We start from the raw sequence: 20,433 nt of genomic DNA, 5'->3' as shown, positions 1-20,433 counted from the left end.
TTACTCTAAAAGCCCAATCGAGCAGGACCCAGTGGGCCTCCCGGGGCAGACCCCTCCCCCAGGTCCTCCGCTGAGCCCCCCTCTCAAGCCCCCAGATGATGTGTCTGGTGCTCATTCCTGAGCTCATGGGTGCTAAACCCCGACCAAAAGGAAGAAGTCACCTGCCTGATGACCAAGACCACAAGGTCTCCAGACATACGGGCGCCGGAGGATTGATCATGTGAGCACCTGACCCCTCCCTGTGACCCCACCGTCAACCGGAGAGCTGATCACACTCCCTCACCTGGCCTGTAAGCACACTTTGCTGAAACCCGCAGGGAGCTGGGCTGTTTGGAGCACCAGCTGTCCAGACTCCTTGCTCATCACCTGCAGTAAACACTGCCCTTTCCTTCCCCACAGCCCAGGGTCAGTGGGTTGGCTTTCCTGTGCGAGGAGACCCAAGTTTGGGTTGCCAACCACAAGTTGGCACTTACCAAGAACGTTGCCAATGACTGAACGACAAAGGCATTTGCCATCTGCCTCTGGAGATGGAACCCCACGCTGCTATAGCTGTTGACCTTCAACACCTCCTGAGGGAGTGCAGGGCGGAGTGAGGCCTCTGCTCCAGGGAATCGGGTGGGACAGGTCTTTAGATAGTTGAATGTTTTTAGGAACAGATTTTATTATCTCAATCCTTGCATATCTAGAGAAGCACTAAATCCCTTCATGGTGATGTCAGACCCTCATGACTAACAAAAAAGCTTTTGTAGATTGAGTGCTTCACGGTAGTGAGCTCCCCCTTCACCAAAACCTTATATATGGACTTCCTCCACTGCCGCTTTGAAGCAGACTCTCAGAGCTCTCTGAGATGCTGCCTCCTGGGCTGCAGTCCTCATTTTGCCCCAAATAAAACTTACCTCACAACTCTCAAGTTGTACATCTTTTTTTATTTTTATTTTTTTATTTATTTTTTTTTGTACATCTTTTTTTAGTCGACAGTAGCAACACATTTTCAATTTTTTAAACTACCATGTATAATGTTCTGTCTGAAAATAATACTCCAGGGCTCAAAATGTTTTTCATTTCAAATAATAATATGTGGGGTTCAAAGCCGGCGCTGTGACACTTTTGTGATGAATGACATCGACTGTCATGGCGTCAAAGGGCCACGAGGGCTTCAGCCACAGGTCACGTCCTTCCTCTGACGGGTCACAGGGCAGAGGTGGGCGCCGTGACGAGTGTCCTGCATTGCCCCGGGCTGGACCCACACGTCCCCGGGCACAGATGTGGCGGCCAGGAAATCCACGGACCCCCCTTCAGTGACCTTCCTCCCGCTTAGCCGGCCTCGCCCCACACCTCCTGCAAAGGCTGCTCCCACCTGCCGCGGGGCCACTCGGGACCTCCGGCCGGGCTCAGGGGCTGTGCCTTCTGACGTTTTCATCCGGGACTTCCCAGCCATTTTCTCAGATGTGTTTGTGCGGGGGGGTTGGCCGAGGGTATCCAAAACACGAGTTGTCACACCATCTGAGGTCCCGACACCTGACGTTACATGGGAGCACTTCCATGGCGTGTCATTGTCTCAGAAGAACTCGGTTTTCAGGCCCAGGAGAGAGTGGACGGAGCAGAGTCACACGAGGGGTCTGTCACCCAGGCAGGGCCCTGGCCTTGGAGCTGTGGGGCGCGAGGAAGGCAGAGGCTGACCTGGGTGGTGGCACCGGCCCCAGGGGTTGGCCAGGGGGCTCCTGGGATCGAAGTGGTGCTGGTGGGTGTAACAGAAACCTCAGAAACGCTGCCTGAGGGTGAGCCGCTCCCTGACAGCTTTCCTAGGGAAGATGCACTCAAACCTGGAATCGCCTCGCCGACAGGCGCCTCACGCAGGTGTCCCTTCGGGGGTGGCTCAAAGCTGGCTGCTTGACTGTGTTCCTGCTGGAGCCGGCCCTGAGCCCCCTCAGCTGCTCTTAAGGTCCGGCTGAGGCCAGCCAGACAGCATTTCAGCCCCGACCACTAACTCTTACCCAGACAGTCACAAGGGCAGCTGGACAGTGGTTTTCTCCGTCTAGGTATCAGAACTTTACTATAAGGTAGCTTTATTCCATTGGCTAAACTCTATGTTGTAGCCATGCATTTTGGGAAACAAACTCACTCAGAAGGACAATGCAGGTAGTGGAGTGCAGTTTACTACACCGGCGGGCCCAAGGCAGAGTCTTTTTTTGGCCAAGGACCCCGACCAGCATTTGTGAAAATCTTTTATACCCCATGTGTACGTGTCCGAACTCACGACCCCAAATTTCTTGAGACTTCCATAAACAAAGGAAGGGAAAATACAATCACAATAATCTCATCATTTATGTGTTATGTGTTCAAACAGTTAAACAATTGGCCAATAATCAATAAGTCCGAGGTTACACTCCGATAGGTACAAAAATTTATGGCCTGTCCAGAGACAGGGGTGATTAGTGTATGCTTTCTCTTAGGCCATGAGTAACCTGGATATGATCTTCAAGGTTCCCCTGTCTGGCGGGGGTCTTATCCTTTTATTGTCATTTCCATAGGCACTAAGCACAGAGTTTAGAGTCCATTAGAGAGGTAGCCAAGCATGATCAGCATAAACAGGCCTAAGATGGAGTCCAGGTCCTATGAATTCCCTCTTCATTCTCCCCTCTTGATGCTCCTAGTTTCCGTAACGAGCATCATTTACTGAAATATATTGTACCCTAGCCCTCTGGCCACCCACATGAGAGAACACCATCAACCTCTGGGTTACAAAATTCAAAAGACATTGTAAGGAGCAGGGCCCACAAAGCAGTATGATTAGAACTATTATGACAACAGTAACAATAGTTTTCTACCAGTCTCCCTTTACCCAGGACAGGACCGAAGTCCAAAAGGGAATATTTTCATCAGACACGGCTTTCACTTGATTTTGCATATTTTCTAAGGCAGTAGATACATTTTCAGACAGGTCAGGGATGTATACACAACATTTGACTTTAATTATGGCACAAGTCCCCCCCTGGGCTGCTGTGAGTATGTCTAATGCCATCTTATTTTGAATTACTGCTTTTGTTACTTTTATGAAACTGGTGTTTACATAATATGTAACTCCATGACCCAAGTCTATTGACTGTAGGTCAGTCTTACATCAAGAGAGCAGGGAGAGATGATGATTGTGTCCAGAAAAGAGTAGAGTGGTTTAAAATCTCTTTGGTGGAGTGGTGACAGCCACCAGGGAAGTCCATCCCTCACAGACAGAGGCATAGCCCCACATACCCAGCAGTTGGAGGTATTGTGGAAGTTGGTGTATCATGTGGCTTCATCTTGAAGGGGCTCGCCTGGAATCTTCTTTTTTTTTTTTTTTTAAGGATGGTCGTAGTCTCTCGAGGGTCAGAGGGGTCCCTCTGTGTAGTCCACTCAGCGTTTTTCTGGGTCTGCGTGGTATGTTCTCTTTACCCTCATATGATGGATCCAAGGGGCAATACCTGTAACTTTAACTGCAGTAGGGGTAGTTAGAATAATATAAGGGCCCTTCTACCAAGGGGCTAGTAAATCATGTTTTCAATCTTTGACCCATACTTGGTCACCAAGTGTAAACTTATGAATCTGTTCCCCAAGGGGGAACGGCACCCTTTCTTGTACAAATTTAATTACCTGATTTATTACCTTACCTAGTTTCATCTGCTGTGAAATTCTATCTCCCCTTACCTGAGGCAAATTTGTTGACACCTGTTTTATTATGGGAGGGGGTCTCCCATACACAATTTCATATGGAGAGTAGCTTTGGGACCGTGGGGTCATCCTGAGTCTGAGCAGAGCCGTCGGAAGCAAGTCTACCCAGGAGCAGTCAGTCTCTATGATCTACTTGGAGAGTCTCTTTAAGTGTCCGGTTGGTTCATTTCACCATCTCAGAACTCTGGGCCTATATGCAGTGTGCAGTCCCCACCAACGCACCAAATGTTGTAGCCACGCATTTTGGGAAACAAACTCACTCAGAAGGACAATGCAGGTAGTGGAGTGCAGTTTCCATTTGATGTTTAAAGTTTTGTTTACTTGTTGTACTAAATCAGCTGCAAAAGCCAGGCCCTTGTCTGATCCAATGCTGGTAGGAAATCCAAATCTGGGAACTATTTCTCTAAGCAGGCACTGGGCTACTTCTGATGCTCTTTCAGTCCAGGTAGGAAAAGCTTCTACCCATCTCGAGAATGTACACACCATGACCAGCAGGTAATGGTAGTGTCAGTGAGGTTTCATTTCAGTGAAGTCCACTCCCAGGTGTTCAAAGGGCAGCGTGCCTTTCAGCTGAATCCCCAGAGGTTTTTGTCTGTGCCGAGAGGCAGCATTAACCTGTGAGCAGGCTGCGTGGCCTAGGTGGGTCGCTTGGTGTGTTTGACTTACCAGAGTGTGTGCCAGCCCTTCTGGTACCAATAATTTGCCACTTGGCAATTTCCACCATTTCTTTTTAGTCTTGATGGCCCCTTCCACTTTGGCTAAACTGACAGCCATTGTCTTTGTTTTATCAGGCTAGTGTCATCAGTATACAGGACCCAATTAGGGTCTGGAACCTTGTGCCCTTTTTTAAAACAAACCCCAGATACCTTACCCCCTCCTTGCAGATCTGTGCCTTCTTCTTCGACACCCGGTAACCTGATTCCATTAGCAGCTGGAGTAGTGCTTCTGTTCCTTCCCAGCATTTTAAATTGGTCTCAGCAGCCAGCAGCAGGTCATCCATGTATTGTAGGAGCCAACATCCATACTTGTCCGGCTGGAATGAGTCCAGGGCAGAAGCCAAGGCTTCCCCAAAGATGGCTGGGGAATTTTTAAACCCTTGTGGAGGAACCCAGGTGAGGTGTTGTTTGGTGCCCCCGACTGGATCTTCTCATTCAAAGGCAATGACGGGCTGTGATGCTGGGGCAAGGCATATGCAGAAGAAGGCATCCGTGAGATCTAGGCAAGTATAAACTTTAGTCCTCAGTGGGAGGAGGCTAAGTAAGGTATAGGGGATTGGAACAGTGGGGTGTAAAGTCACAGTAGCCTGAGTGACTAGCCTGAGATCTTGTACAGGCCTATAGTCTTGTCTTCCTTCCTTTTTGGCTGGCAGGATTGGTGTATTCCAAGCCAACTGGCACTCTACCAGAATGCCCACTTGTTTTAATCTATTGATGTGGGGTAGTATGCCGGCCCGGGCCTCTGTTGGTAGTGGGTACTGGCGCTTTCTAACTGGGATGATGTCTGGCTTGAGTTCTATTATCACTGGGGCTTGATGTTTAGCCAGCCTGAGGGTGAGACGGGTGGGGGGCGCGGTTGTCTTCCGCCCAGACCTCAGGGAATAGACTTAGCTCTCTCTCATGTTTTTTCGGCCCACCTTGTTCTTTCTTTGGAGGCTCATGCAACCTCCATTCATCTTGGGGCGGGTTTTGAGAGAGAGAACAAATAAGTCATAGTCCCATCCGGAAGGTGGACCTTTCCTCAGGGGAGAAAGTCACTTGTGCTCCTAGCTTGGAGAGCAAGTCTCTTCCCAACAGGGGTACTGGGCACTCAGGAATGTTTGGTCCCCCACTTTTAAGGTTACCATGGGCTCTCGGGGATCTAATATTTCTGAGCCCCGGCAGCCCTATTTAATTTCCAAGTCAGCAAGCCCCACAACTGCAGGAGCTTCCTCTTCCTTCCTTGCCTTAGGGCATTCATTTTTCCAGAGGCCAAAACCTCGGCACTGGGCACACTGGTTTGGCTGTAACGGGGCCCAGGGCCTCCGTTGGGACTGGTTGAAGGACTGTCCTGTCCCTGGGGCAGAGGAGGTTTTCTGGAGGGCCCGAGATAGACTTTCCCAGAGCAGCAGCTAGCATTGGGAATCTCTTGTCTGTTTTCTTTCGTTCCCTCCGGCTCTCTGGCAGAGCGCAGTCTCTGCTTAATTCCAACGTCTCCCTCCCCTTCTTGTCAGTACTCACCGGGAGAGATGGGTATAGCTTGGGCGGTTCAGCTGGAGCCAGATCCTGAAAGTGTTGGCCAGAGGCTTCTGCCACCGGGATCAGAGCCTTCTGAGGTGGCGGTTCTACGACCTCCGGGAGAGCTGGCGGAGGAGCCACGGCTGTTGCAAGAACTTCACCTGGCCCTGGATTGGGCATTAAGGCAGCCTTCGGTCCTGGTGGAGCACTGGGCTGCAGGCGCATCACCATCCAGTATGGGGGAGGGGCAGGTCATCTTCGTCCAAATCTTGCCAGATCCCAGGGGGAGAAGGGAGATCGGTGTGTCTTCACCTGCCGGTCAGCACAGCCGAACCAGAACACCACGTGGTCCAAGACTGTTTCTCCATGAAAGTCTGTTCTGCCTTGGTGGGCTTGATCAGGTGCAGATGAAAACACAGATGGGTTAAATATCCCATGTCCCAGGCCGTCTCCGGAAAAGCCAATTTATATTTACTTATGTATCCCCCTCCTTCTAGCCTGACAATTCCGAGGGGGTCAAGAATTTCACAGCAGACGGGACACCCCCTGGGGGAGGGCAAAATACGAGCATACAAGGACCGGTTTTCCATCCTAAAAATCCCCTGGCGATCGCTTGGTAATAATTTCCCCTGAGACGGCATGGACACACCTCCTAAATGACCTTCACAAATTCCCTTCCTAAGCCCTAACACGCTCGTCGACCTATGTACCAAGCAATCACCGCCTGCCTATTCTGGGCTCCTGTGGGTCCATGCCCCTTCTAGTCCCTCCCAGGGGGGTGATCAGGCCCCCTCTCCCGCCTTGCCGGGTGGGTTCCTCCTCACCTGAGCGCTCAGTTCCCCTGCTGCCGTCCACTACCTGCTAACGTGAAAGGTCCGGGCATTGAGAAGCAGAATCCTTCTAGAAGGGCGAGGCGCCTTCCCCCCTCTAGAAGATTCAAGCTGCAAGGTCTCGGAGTAGTCCCAAATGGGACTTGTCTCCTCAAAGGGAGGAGTTTCCCGGCCAATGCACCAAATGTTGTAGTCACGCATTTTGGGAAACAAACTCACTCAGAAGGACAATGCAGGTAGTGGAGTGCAGTTTATTACACCGGCAGGCCCAAGGCAGAGTCTTTTTTTGGCCAAGGACCCCGACCAGCATTTGTGAAAATCTTTTATACCCCATGTGTACGTGTCCGAACGTCACCACCCCAAATTTCTTGAGACTTCCATAAACAAAGGAAGGGTAAATACAATCACAATAATCTCATCATTTATGTGTTATGTGTTCAAACAGTTAAACAATTGGCCAATAATCAATAAGCTCGAGGTTACACTCTGATAGGTACAGAAAAATTTATGGCCTGTCCAGAGACAGGGGTGATTAGTGTATGCTTTCTCTTAGGCGATGAGTAACCTGGATATGATCTTCAAGGTTCCCCTGTCTGGCGGGGGTCTTATCCTTTTATTGTCATTTCCATAGGCACTAAGCACAGAGTTTAGAGTCCATCAGAGAGGTAGCCAAGCATGATCAGCATAAACAGGCCTAAGATGGAGTCCGGGTCCTATGAATTCCCTCTTCATCTTTACTTACACCTGGACATGGGCCCCACTGAAGAGGCAGGATAACTTCTCAACTCTTTCCTTTTCTGCCTTATTTTTTGAGTATAATTGGCTCAATAGCTATTTCAGTTGTAACAGATTATTTCGAAATATTTTTTCTGGTGTTTTTCCCTTTTGAGCAGAGCCGACTCAGGAGCTGTCATAGATTGAATGTTTTTGTCAGTGATGTTTACTGTTTTCTGCTCAACGGTCTCACTTTGGCCTCTGGGAGCCCCTGTGCCGGTCTCTCTGCTTTGATCGCAGTAAGCCGGGCATGAGCACCCCCGACTGCCTGGCCCCACCATGAAGACCCTCCTCCTCGGGTGGGGAGTGTGTCAGCAGCCCACACACCAGCCCGGCTCCCTCCTGCTGCTGGAGGCGCAGGGTGTCTTGGCCAGTTCAGCCCATAGCACTCAAAAGGACTTTAAAAAAATTCATGCGCTCACAATGATATTTCCCTGTCAGTTCTTCTAGAGTTCAGTTCAGTTCAGCTCAGTCGCTCAGTCATGTCTGACTGTTTGCGACCCCATGGACCACAGCACCCAAGGCCTCCCTGTCCATCACCAACTCCCGGCGTCCACCCAAACCCAGGTCCATTGAGTCGGTGATGCCATCTAACCATCTCATCCTCTGTCGTCACCTTCTCCTCCTGCCTTCAGTCTTTCCCAGCATCAGGATCTTTTCAAATGAGTCAGCTCTTCACATCAGGTGGCCAAAGTATTGGAGTTTCACCTTCAACATCAGTCCTTCCAATGAATATTCAGGGCTGATTTCCTTTAGGATGGACTGGTTGGATCTCCTTGGAGTCCAAGGGACTCTCAAGAGTCTTCTCCAACACCACAGTTCAAAAGCATCAATTCTTCCGCGCTCAGCTTTCTTTATGGTCCAACTCTCACATCCATACATGACTACTGGAAAAACCATAGCTTTAACTAGACGGCCCTTTGTCGGTAAAGAAACGTCTCTGCCTTTTAGTATGCTGTCTAGCTTGGTCATAGCTTTTCTTTCAAGGAGCAGTGTCTTTTAATTTCATCGCTGCAGTCACCATCTGCAGTGATTTTGGATCCCAGGAAAATAAAGTCTGTCACTGTTTCCACTATTTCCCCATCTATTTGCCATGAAGTGATGGGACCGGATGCCATGATCTTCATTTTCTGATTGTTGAGCTTTAAGCCAACTTTTTCACTCTCCTCTCTCACTTTCATCAAGAGACTCTTTAGTTCTTCTTCGTTTTCGGCCCCAAGGGTGGTGTCATCTGCATATCTGAGGTTATTGATATTTTTCCTGGCAATCTTGATTCCAGCTTGTGCTTCTTCCAGCCCAGCGTTTTTCATGATGTACTCTACATAGAAGTTAAATAAACAGGGTGACAATATACAGCCTTGACATACTCCTTTTCCTATTTGGAACCAGTCTGTTGTTCCATATCCAGTTCTAACTGTGGCTTCCTGACCTGCATACAGATTTCTCAAGAGGCAGGTCAGGTCAGTACTTGTAGAGTACTTCTACTTAATTTCTTTCATTTTTGTAATCAAATTGTTTATACCGAATTGCATTATTTCTAACACAAGCATTTCATTCCTTACTTGCTTTACCCAACAATATAAAAATAGTTTCTCAATCTTTCCATTATTACAGCAAACAATGAAACTACTGAATGCAAGCTTGGCAATTACCCTTGTTCTTTGTCCTTGGAACGCACGTCCTCAATATGTAAGTTCCAAGTAATAGTTCTAAATTCACTGGAGGTAGTCTTTTCTCTCTGCTGTATGAACACTTACCCAATGTAGAGTTCAACACAGATGTTTGCATTTATTTTCAGTGTGAAGGCTTTTGCGTTCCAGGAGGTGGTAGTTCTTAGAAGGGGAAGCTCTCGGTTCGTGTTCCCAGTACAGGAAATTGGAAATCAGGCCAAGAATCACACGACCGTCCGGACAATTCAGTATCTATGATCTCGTCAACTCTTCAGTGTAGACGGTGAGGTCTATCTGCACTCATGGGTTCTGGCTAAACAAATCAACTCTACCTTTTGATATTTAGCTTCTAGTAATGTTACAACCTAGATAGTTTATTTTAACTTTTTTTTTTTTTTTTTTTGCAAAGCACGGGCTTCTCATTGTCATGGTTTGTCTTGTTGCAGTGCACAGACTTAGTTGCTTCGTGGCATGTGGAATCTTTCTGGATTAGGGATCAAATCTATGTCCCCTGCACTGGCTGGTGGATTCTTAACCGCTGGACCACCAGGAAAATCCGGTTTAATTTTTTAATTTTGTTCTGATCTCTAGTTTTATCTTGTACCCTTTTTGAGTTATCACCTTTCTATTTAAATAAAAATAATAGAACTGACTTATTGGAAAAGACCCTGATGCTGGGAAAGATTGAAGGAGGGAGGAGAAGGGGATGACAGAGGATGAGATGGTTGGATGGCATCATCGACTCAATGGACATGAGTTTGAGTAAACTCCAGGAGTTGGTGATGGACAGAGAGGCCTGGCGTGCTGCAGTCCATGGGGTCACAAAGAGTCAGACACAATTGAGCGACTGAACTGAACTGAACCAAATTTTCTGCATAGTATGCTCTGTATTTTCACACCAAGGCTTACACTACATATACTCACATAATTCTCAGTTAATATCCTCTAGACCTTGTGCAGTCCATTTACTTTTCTTGTAGGGAGAGTTTGAGGAGACAGATGGTCTAAAGGTTCCACAGGAGAGGGACTTCCCTGGTGGTCCAGGGACTGAGACTCTGTGCTGCCAATGCACGGGGCCTGGGCTCGCCCCCTGGTTGGGGAACTGGATCCCACACGCCACAGCTGAGTTCACATACCGCAACTAAGACCTGCTGCAGCCAAGCAAATAAAATATTTTTTTATTAGAAAGATTCCACAGGATAAGCAAAAACAACATGTGTAAAAGCAAGCTCTCTCCCTTTCTCTTTTGGGTCTGAAATCCTCTCTTCATTCAGAAGTCAAAATGCAAGCTTTGCTTCCTCTATATATTTTGCAGGCTTCGATGGTGGCTCATCAGGTAAAGAATCCACCTGCAATGCAGGAGATGCAAGAGACACGGGTTCAATCCCTGGGTCAGGAAGATCCCCTGGAGGAGAAAATGGTGACCCACTCCAGTATTCTTGCCTGGAAAATTCCATGGACAGAGGAGCCTGGCAGGCTACGGTCCATGGGGTCACAAAGAGTCAGACACAACTGAAACAACTGAGCTTACATACATGCATATATTTTCTAGCATAATCAAATTCCCCCTAAGTAGTTCACCCACCTCAAACCTTATAGTGACTGTAGTTAGGTACTTAAAAATACAAACAAATCCCCAAGAGTTCTCTGACCACATTTGCTTAATTCATAACTGTAGCACCACTTTTGGCGCAGTTTTTGCCAAGAGTCAGGGTAAAGGTCAGAATGAGACAGACGGAAGGCCAACGCGTGCTGCAGTGAGTTTCATTGCTGTATCTGCTCCTGGCCAAGAGTGAGAGCGGAGCACAGGGTGATGCTGTAAAACCAGGCTCCTGTCAGCAGCCCCGGGCCTGCCGATGCCTCCTGGGTGTTTGGAAACCAGTGCTGGAGATGCAACATGGTGGTGTAGATGATAACGCAGGTCTACAGTGCGTGGATCCAGTCTTTCCAGTTTTGCTTCATTTAAACACAACCACATTCCCCTTTCTTCTGAAAGCCTTTCTAATTAAGAATTACATGACCTCATAGTTGCTTATTACAGTTTTCAGAAGTTGCTACTTAGAGCAAAGAGTAAGTCTTTCAACACAATTTGGGCACCTAAGCCTCCTGAGCAGGCAGTGAATCTTAGCAGTTGCTTTTTGTAAACGGATGCTCTGAAAGCTCCCCTGATCAATGAGTTCACATCTCCTTGGAACTGGCAGGCTCACAGCGTGTTTAAAATAATCTGAAGACTTCTTGAACATATGAGAGACAACTCTGCAAATTTAATTTAAAAGGCTTCCTTTTCATGCAGACGGGAGAATTAGGCAAGCCCGCGGAGAAATGTGAACATGCTCCTGGTTGGCAGTGCTGTCTTAGGTTGGACGGAACATCTGGGGTCCGTTCCCCTTCTCCTGGGGGCATTTCTGGGAAGTTCGCTGGTCTTCCTCCTCCGTTGGCTTGTAGGCTCCTTGGGGGCTCCTGGCAAACATCTCCTGTAACCAGAGCCCATAGTGATTCAAGCAGCCTTTGTGTATTTTAGAAAGTTCCCAAACTTCCCCTTTCCTCACAGGCCTCCCTGGTAGCCGGCGGGCAGGGGGCGGGGTTGGGGGGGTCCCGTGGCACAACCCCCCCCCCCGGCCTTTCACGTGCACACCCCGGAAGCAGGGTCCCCACAGAACGTCCACTGTGCCGGCCCACGTGCGGGCAGCTTCGTTGCTGAGAAGACGGCCGGTTCTGGCAGCAGAGGCCCCGCCACTGATCAGGGGAAACCACTTTCTTACCTGTCCACGCCCATCACACGGCCCAGGTGTTGGTCCTGGAAACACAGTCTTAAAACGCACTCCCATTCTGCACGATTCTCGTAGCATTTACTAAATCCCTTTTCTGCTTAGACTGGTCGGAGAAGGAGATTCTGCTGTTTGTGGTCAGGGGCTCTAGCCATCCTGAGACAAGGAAAGTGGAGTCTGAGACTTCGTGTCCATAATTCCTGGAGAGACAGCAGTGGCACCAAGGGCATCTGGAAATACCTTTTATGATCATAAAGGTAAATACCTTTTAGGAAGGCCGAGGGGTGGGGCTCCTGACTTCCCAGGCCCAGAGTGCCTACGGCTGCAAAAGCACTTGAAAATTAAAATGGGTTGGAGACAGGGGAATAAAACAAAATGCCTCTTTAAAAATTTGCAATAATAAATCCATTTCACTTGGACTGAAAGCGCTCCTGTAGGCAGGATGAGTAGCTCTACATTTGACTGCAATCGAGAGTCCGGGAGAAAGAGTCCAGCTGGAGTCACTGGGACACTGACTGAGGGGTGGAGGGAGGCAGGATAGAGAGAAGGGGGGTGGGCGGCAGGGGGAAGGGCTGGAGAGGGGTCACAGGGAAAGAATTCGTAGGAGGGGAACAACAGGAAATCCACACCTGGAAGTGCTAAAACAAAACCCAAGAATGTCAAATGCAAGGAGAAAATTCTAAAAGCTCCCAGAGAGAGAGAATTGCAAGCAGAGTGATTCAACAACCGGTGAGCAAGGAGAGCGTGTGCCCCGTCGACACGAGGCCCTTCTGGTTTACCTCTGCGGCCCAAGTTTCATTACTAGAAGTGCCCCTTCCCTCTCAGAAGTTCTGTGCTTGAATTTTATCCTCACTCTACCTGCAAAGAGTAAGAGACAGCTTGGTAGGAAAACAGTACAAGAGGATATTGGTGTAATGGTTTTGGGTTTTTTTAAATAATTTTATTTATTTTCTGCTGCGCTGGGTCTTCACTGCTGTGCTGTTTTCTCCAGCTGCAGAGAGAAAGGGGGGCGACTCTCTGGTCGTGGTGTGTGGCCTTCTCCCTGCAGTGGCTCCTCTGGTTTCCGACCACGACCACGGGCTCTAGGGTGCACGCGCTTCAGTAGTTGCGGTCTCGGCTCAGCAGCTGTGGCGCATGGACTTGGCTGCTCCGTGGCATGAAGAGTTTTGCCAGACCAGGGATCAAACCCACGTCCCTTCATTGGCAGGTGGATGCTTGTCCACTGTGCCACCAAGGAAGTCCTTTAATGGTTTTAAAGTAGTAAAAGAAAAGGACTTTGAATGTTAGCTTTTTAAAATCTGAATTGTCACTCAGATGTGAGAATATATAGTCTCACTCATACAAGCCTCAAAAATGCTCCATCCACTGAAAAAGGCTCTTGGAGGGAGGATTCAGACATGAAAAGAGACAGACCCAGGGGACTGCTGTAAGAGACACAGAGTTAAGGGGATGGAAAGCCTAGGAAAAGTCTGCTATAGGACCCGAGTGGCAAACAGACTGTCCACAACAGTCCAGAACTAAAATATCAGCACCGTGGGGGCTGAAGGAAGAGGGTGACCAAAACCACCAGCCAAATGCCCTGAATCGTAAGATACAATAAGATGTTGCCAAGTTTACTGCGACTGGTAAATATGCATAATTATAGGTTTTAAATTGAGGTTAGCCACAGTAAGAACAAAAATATAATCTTTAACCTTTTAAACTGGCAGAAAACTCAAAATGACCAAGAGAAAGCAGGAAAAGAGAATAAAAAGAAGCCAAAAAAAAGTTCAATAAAAGCAAAGCGTAAGATCACAAAACAAAATCCTAACATACGGTCACTATAATAGTTATAAATAGATAAAACTTACCAAATATAAAACATAAAGACAGATTGAATATAGAAAAAATATATGCAATAATATGATGTCTAGAAGAAACATGATTAAAACAGAAAGGTACTGAAAGATTGAGTATAAAGGATGAAAAAAATACAAATAAAATGTTAGCAAGTAGAAGTCAATACCCCATTAAGAAAATAATTTGCCATGACTAAGTGTGAGTTATTCCAGGAAAGCAAAGTTGATTCAATATCTGAAAATCCATTAATATTATACACATTTTCACAGATCCAGGAAGACATCTTATAATTATCTCCACAGAAGCGGTAAAAATCTTGGACAAAATTCAGAACCATTTCTGATAAAAATTACTTAAGATACTTTCTTAATATAATAATAATAATAATAACATAGATATTCTTTGGTCCTAAAGCCAGCATCTTAGTTAATGAAGAAACATTAGAGGCATTTTTACTAACATAAAGAACAAGGTAAAAGTGTGTTAGTTGCTCAGTAGTATCTGACTTTTTTCAACCCCATCGACTGTAGCCCGCCAGGCTCCTCTTTCCATGGGATTCTCCAGGCAAGAATCCTGGAGTGGGTAGCCATGCCCTCCTCCAGGGGATCTTTCAAACTGAGGGATCAAGCCCAGGTCTCCAGTATTTCAGGGGACTCTACCATCTGAGCCACAGGGAAAGTCAAAGTAAGGTATGCCTGGTATTTCCTCAACTATTCAACACAGTATACGCTCAGCAATGCAATTAGATAAAAAGTATTCAATTGCAGGTGTAAGAATTGGCAAAGAAGAAGTAAAAACTCTCTCTTTACATATGATATGAAAGTACAGCAGGAAAAGGCCAGTATTCCAATGTTGTTTTATCTTTATTTCTTTTATTATGAATGATTATGAGCGTGTTTTTCATTGAAATTCTATTTTTCCACCTGTCAGATTGGTAAAAATAGAAATGTCCAGTGATACACCCCACTGTCCAGGCTGTGGGCAAACACACCCTTACACGTGACTGATGGGGATGCAAATCTGTGTGATCCACCTGCCGGCACACACACACACACACACACACACACACACACACACAGTCTGACCCAGCAATTCTCCTCTGAGAATGTGCTCTGAAGGTACATTCTGCGACAGGCAGCCTCTGGACGGTCCCCAGGCATCCTGCGTCCTGGACCTCACGCCCTACACTCCTTTCTTCCTTGAGTGTTACCTGGACCGGTGAAAGCATCAGTCACTCAGTCATGTCCGACTCTTTGCGACCCCCTGGACTGTAGCCCGCCAGGCTCCTCTGTCCACGGGATTCTCCAGGCAAGAACACTGGAGTGGGTTGCCATGCCCTCCTCCAGGGGATCTTCCCAACCCAGGGATCGAACCCAGGTCTCCTGCATTGCAGGCAGATTCTTTACCATCTGAGTCACCGGGAGGGACTCACCTGTAATTAACAGAATTGATGAAAGGGATAGAAGGCAACATCTGAGACTAGGTCGCAAAAAGAGTGTGACTCAGGTCTTGCTCGCTCACATGGATGGAAGACCACTGCGAAGCCACGAGCCACTGTAGACAACCCAGAAACTCAGGGCAGCCTCCAGCCAGGCAGGAACTGAGGCTCTCAGCCCAGCACTGCGGAGGGCTTGCATCCCGCACACAGCCGCCCCGTGAGCCTGCACGCGGGTCCTCCTTCAGGTGAGACCACCGCCTGCTGGTACCTCGACCCTGAGCCAGGTGACCTGACTGAGTTGTGCGTGGATTCCTGATCTCCAGATTCTATAAAGTGATAAATATCTGCTGTTTTAAGATACTATATTTGGAAGTGACTTGCTATACAGAAGGCAATGGCACCCCACTCCAGTACTCTTGCCTGGAAAATCCCATGGACGGAGGAGCCTGGTAGGCTACAGTCCATGGGGTCGCTAAGGGTCGGACACGACTGAGCGACTTCACTTTCACTTCTCCCTTTCATGCACTGGAGAAGGAAATGGCAACCCACTCCAGTGTTCTTGCCTGGAGAATCCCAGGGACGGGGGAGCCTGGTGGGCTGCCATCTATGGGGTCGCACAGAGTCGGACACGACTGAAGCGACTTAGCAGCAGCAGCAGCAGCAGTAGCTCATAACTCCAGATATACATCTGTATGCATGTGTTTATGTGTATGTGTGGCTGGGTGCTCAGTTACTCAGTTGTGTCTGACTCTTTGTGACCCCCTGGACTGCAGCCCACCAGGCTCCTCTGTCCGTGGGATTCTCCAGGCAAGAATACTGGGGTGGGTTGCCATTTCCTTCTTCAAGGGATTTTCCCCACCCAGGAATCGAACTTGCATCTCTTAAGTCTTCTGCATTGGCAGGCACATTCTTTATCACTGAGCCACCAGATGTATATGTGTACGTATAATCAAAATGTGTATGTATGTGTACATGCATTTGTGTATATGCGTGAGTATAGGTGTGAATGTATGTATATGTATATATTGTTATTCACTGTGGCATTATTTGTTGTTGAAAAAATGTAGGAAGAAGCTAAGTAGTCACTGAGAAAACTGTTGAACACAAAGCAGCATTATTCAGCTGTTAAAAAAAAATGAGAAGGACCTCTAAGAACTGATGTGGATATTCCAGGATATATTGCTAAGTGAAAAATACGAAATACAAGAGTATTTAGTATCCTGTCCTCCTGTAAGAGAGAAGGGAGATGGGGGAAAGAGCACATCTGCACTTTAGGCAAAAGAAAAGCAGATGCATAAACCAGACATGAGATTAGTCACCAGCGTGGGAAGAGGGGAAGGGGTGGGGGAAGGGGATGGGGAAAGGGGGCGAGGGGAGCGAGACACCACTGTGTGTCTGGAACGATTCCCCCACATAAGCACTTAGAATCAGCCAGGATGTGGGGCACCCAGCTGGGACTCAACGGTTCCAAATGAGGTGACCACTAACACGCTTTGTTGACCCCTCGGTGCAGCTCAGGACAGAACGATCCATACTCAAATATTTCACTGTCGTTAGGTACTATATTTCTCTCGGGGGTAAGGGCAAGACACTCTGAAGTTCAGCGCGGTTAATCTAGGATTGAGCAACTATGTAAACACACCGCGGGGAGGAAGACCAGGTTTCTCACCGTCAGGAAAAGAAGTTATGATTTAGGCAAAGAGGCGGAGGGAATGACGGGAGCTGAGGGAATAAACTCACGGTGTCCACAGATGGCCCCAGCTCTGTCCGCTCTGGTGGCCTAGAGGCAAGGACACCCCTGGGGCAGTGAGCACAGCTGGAGGCCGATACTTGTTTCTAAGTCTCCAGTAAAGGAAGCAAGACTCCCTGGGAAATGGGTGACTCGGCCTGGGGTTGGGAAACCACACCATGAGCCTGGAACATGCTATGGTGTCGGAAGTTAGGCAAGTGCTCAGAAAAGGATGAGGGCATGTGGACAGAACACAGGAGCCCCAGAGGTGAAATATGGGACAATTCGAGCAACAAGATAAACAATGATAGTAATTACTAATCCATAGCATAAAATCAATACCCGTAAGTCCACAGTCATATCAGTGAGGAATGAATGAATGATTGAATACATACACATGCATGCATACAGTGAAGAAGGGACAGTTCTTCCTTATAACAGAATCACAAAGATATATGCAGATGATGGAAGTAGAAAAGTTCCCTTAGGCTGACACCACAGTGAGAACGTCTGTAAGCCAGAACCATCTACTGTCGCTAAACATGGCGGGTGTCAGCATGATGAGAAATCAGAGTTGAGTCTCAGTACAACTCCTTTAAGTGTGCGTGTGTGTTACTCACTCAGTTGTGTCAGACTCCTTGTGACCCCATGGTCTATAGCCCACCAGGCTCCTCTGTCCACACAATTTTCCAGGCCAGAATACTGGAGTGGGTTGCCCTTCCCTTATGCTGGGGATCTTCCTGACCCAGGGAATTCAGAGGATCTTCCTGACCAAGGGATAGAGCCTGGGTCTCCTGCATTGCAGGCAGATTCTTTTACTGTCTGAGCCACCAGGGAAGCCCATTGGTTGTACCAATGACGAAGGAAAACAGTGACTCCACAGTCAGGAAACCCCACTGACACCACCGGAATCATCAACATTAACAGAACAATTGCTCTGGTTGGTTCTAATTGGTTCCAAGACCCCCCTAATAAAATGTCAATGTTATGTAAATAGTTGTTAGTATGATGTAAACACTATGTAAATAGCGTTGGCACTACAAACTCAAGGTTTGCTTTTTGCAACTTTCCAGGAAAAAAAAAAAAATTGTAATGTTTTAATTCAACCTCCATTGGTGGAATCCACCAGATTTGAAACCACTGGTTACAGAGGAAGACTCTCGACACCCTGTTGTTATCGACAGGACCCAGAGAATTCTGTGGGATTCTTGCCCCAAACACATCAGCTCAGTGTAACTGTGAGGAAATATCAGATTATCCCAAAGCAAAAGACATTCCACGGAATCGCTTGCCAGACATCTCCCACGTGCTCAGGTTGTGAAAGACGCAGGAAGCCTGCAGACATCCCCGCACCCCACCTCCCAGGGCTGGGCTGCTGATCACAGTGGGACTGGGTCCCGACTGAAAGAAGCGTGTAGTGAGACAGTTGGAGAGACGTGAATAAAACCTCCAGCTTAGTGACTCGCATTGCATCCCCATGAATTTCCTGGTTGTGATCACCGTGGTCTGGTGACGTAAGATGTTAAGAATGGGAGAAATTAGGTGAAGGGTATGAGCAAAACCCACTGTGTTTGCAACATTTTAAAGTTATTTTGAAAGGAGACATCCTGAAGGACAAAGATGAGCTACTGTAAAAATTGGGACATGATAGCAAGTGTGTAGGGAGCACTTAAGATGCTCCTGCGTACTACTGTGCTCCCTCTTCCATGGATAGAGACTGGACACGAAGGGGTTAAATAGTTTGTCTCAGATCAACCTTACAGCCAAGGGGCTCAGGGTTTCAACCCAGGTCTTCAGGACCATCACCTACCACCCAACCACCGGGCAACTTGGTCAGTCTCCATTCCCAGTAATTGTGGAGCGCTCACCAAGACGACAAGTTCTTTTCTTTTTTCTTTAACTCTTCATTTATACTGGGGCATAGCCGACTGACAGTGTTATGGTAGTTGCAGGTGGAGAGCACAGAAACTCAGCCACACATATACATGTGTCCATTCTCCCCCAGTTCCCTCCAGTCCAGGTGGCCACATAACATTGAGCAGAGTTCCCTGTGCTATGCGGTAGGCTCTTGCTGGTTATCTATTTTAAAATCAGTATGGTGGCTCAGCTGGTAAAGAATCTGCCTGCAATGTGGGAGACCTGGGTTCGATCCCTGGGTTGGGAAGATCCCCTGGAAAAGGGAAAGGCTACCCATTCCAGTATTCTTGCCTGGAGAATCCCGTGGCCAGAGGAGCCTGGTGGGCTACAGTCCACGGGGTTGCAAAGAGTCAGACACAACTGAGCGACCAACACTTTCTTGGAGTACCAAGAAAGAGTGCTGGCTGCCAAGAGAGCTGCCAACTATGTGTACATGTCGACCCAAAGTCACTATCTATCCTTCCCCCAACCCCCACCGGCAACCATAAGTTTAAGACGACAAGTTCTGATGTGTTAAATGCCGGTAGTCACAGCAGAAAACACATCTGTCTTACCTGATCTCACCTCAAGTTCCACAGGCAGGATGTACAGGCATCTACATCCAGCTGCTGCTGCTGCTGCTGCTGCTGCTGCTGCTAAGTCGCTTCAGTCGTGTCCGACTCTGTGCGACCCCATAGACGGCAGCCCACCAGGCTCCCCCGTCCCTGGGATTCTCCAGGCAAGAACACTGGAGTGGGTTGCCATTTCCTTCTCCAATGCATGAGAGTGAAAAGTGAAAGTGAAGTCGCTCAGTCGTGTCCGACTCCTAGCGACCCCATGGCCTGCAGCCTACCAGGCTCCTCCGTCCATGGGATTTTCCAGGCAAGAGTACTGGAGTGGGGTGCCATTGCCTTCTCCGCTAGAGTCTTCCTAACTGAAACTCAGATGACACACAACAGTCAGAGAACAGAAACTTCATCCTGTGGACACAACACAACCAGACAAGTCCTTCCAGAAAGCCCGGGGCACACACCTGCCTTCCCAGGTGGACCCTCTGCACTTCCTCCCGTTTACACTGGCCCCTGTGGGCTGGTCCCCAGGCAGAACTGCAAGGTCAAGGCCAAAAGAAGTAAAGGGGAGGCTGGAGGGAGGGAGGGAGGGAGGGAAGGAGGAGGGAAAAGGGAATTTGTCCTTATGTTGGTTTTAGCAGCCAGTTCAATAATTGGGGTTTTCAATGAAACACGCAAATCGCTGAGCTCCCCTAGGCCGTCGATCTGTCTGCAGGGACGATGCTGCTCCTCCTGTTTGAAGTCGTGATCCCCCAGCGGCACAGTCACCAGGCTGGGCTGGATGGACTCTGTCCCCAAGGGAGAGCCTGGAGCCCACACACATCAGACTCTCCCAGAAGCAGGGATAGCCCAGAGTGGCTTGGCCCTCCGAGGCTAGCCCCAGACTTGAGGCTCTTTTCTGGCAAAATTACGCCATCTTGTGGCCTCACTAGATTCGAAAGCTGAGGTCGTGAGTTGGGATGCGTTCATGGTTCTGAGGATACGAAGACAAACACAGGTGAG

The sequence above is a fragment of the Giraffa tippelskirchi genome, chromosome 9, assembly GCF_054371585.1.
Source record: "Giraffa tippelskirchi isolate mGirTip1 chromosome 9, T2T-mGirTip1v1.2.pri, whole genome shotgun sequence".
Taxonomy (NCBI): Eukaryota; Metazoa; Chordata; class Mammalia; order Artiodactyla; family Giraffidae; genus Giraffa; species Giraffa tippelskirchi.
Note: the sequence above shows the minus strand (reverse complement) of the source record.